Below are 1110 nucleotides of genomic sequence, written 5' to 3' on the forward strand. Positions count from 1 at the left end.
CATGGTTCTGTTTCAGTTGCTGTGAGTTGTAAGACTTCCATCCTTGGTGCTGCTTGGTCAGCTCTCAGGTTCTTCACTTCATTCATGAGTGATGCCAGCTGGGCTTCCATGGCTGTTTGTTTATCCAGTTGTAGCATGCCTGGCTTCCTCACTGGGCTCACTCTGTCTATTGGCCATTGGAGACATCTTTCAGCAGTCCCTTCTATGATTTCGTACCTTGATTCAAGTGTTCCAGTAAAGAAATATCCTCCTGTAACAAAATCTAAGTGAGATTGAGAAGTATGGTCAAGTCCCTTATAGAAAGATTGTAACACTCCCCAATTCTCTACCCCATAGTTTGGACATTTTCTTAGGATGTCCTTGTATCTCTCCCATGCTTCATAGAGATTTTCTCCATAAAACATTCTGAAGTTAGAGATTTCAGCTCTAACATCAGCTTGTCAAGACATTGGGAGAAACCTCTCTATGAACTTGTTAGAGAGTTCTTCCTATGTGTGGATTGATCCAGGGGTGAGAGTTTTCATCCATGTTTTAGCTTTTACGCCCAAGGAGTGAGGGAACAACCTCATTCTCATGCTATCCTCTGCTACACCCTCAGCTTTAAAATTATCACAAATATCTTGGAATGTTGTAAGGTGTGTGTAAGGATCTTCTGCAGAGAGTCCATTGAAGACCCCTGCTTCCATAATCATGTGGAACATGATAGGTTTTAGTTCAAAATTTAGTGCTACAGGGGGAAGGATTACTCCCCTATCTGGTCTGTTCCTGAAAGGAGCAGCCAAAGTTCTGAAGTTCTGTTCAGGGGGAACCTCTTCATTGTTATTATTGTGATCAGCCATGTTTTCAGGAAATTCTTCCCTGAGGTTCCTTATTCTCCTATGGAGTGTACATTCTGGCTCAGGATCAAAGAGAAACTCAGGTACTTCAATGGAGTGGTCAGAGTCTGTTTCAAACTCTTCACTCATAAACCAATAGCATAGGGTATATATATGCATAGCAGATTCAGTGATAAAGAGAAAAAAATATAAAAGTAAAGTCAGATATACAATATATGTGTTAGAAAACAATGATAAGAACAACAATTAGTGTTTCTCTCCCCGGCAACGGCGC

At 41.1% G+C, this 1110-nt stretch overlaps 1 non-coding gene across 1 annotated transcript; it reads left to right on the forward strand.

Annotated features, from left to right (window-relative positions):
* The first annotated feature begins 327 nt into the window (after positions 1 to 327).
* Positions 328 to 434, forward strand: LOC133311635 (small nucleolar RNA R71). Its single transcript, XR_009751571.1, has one exon. It is a non-coding gene; the product is annotated as a small nucleolar RNA R71 (small nucleolar RNA).
* Positions 435 to 1110: the final 676 nt, after the last annotated feature.

Source organism: Gastrolobium bilobum, unplaced genomic scaffold (genome assembly GCF_033153095.1).
Source record: "Gastrolobium bilobum isolate Gb01-03AN ecotype WA unplaced genomic scaffold, APGP_CSIRO_Gbil_v1 utg24292, whole genome shotgun sequence".
Lineage (NCBI taxonomy): Eukaryota > Viridiplantae > Streptophyta > Magnoliopsida > Fabales > Fabaceae > Gastrolobium > Gastrolobium bilobum.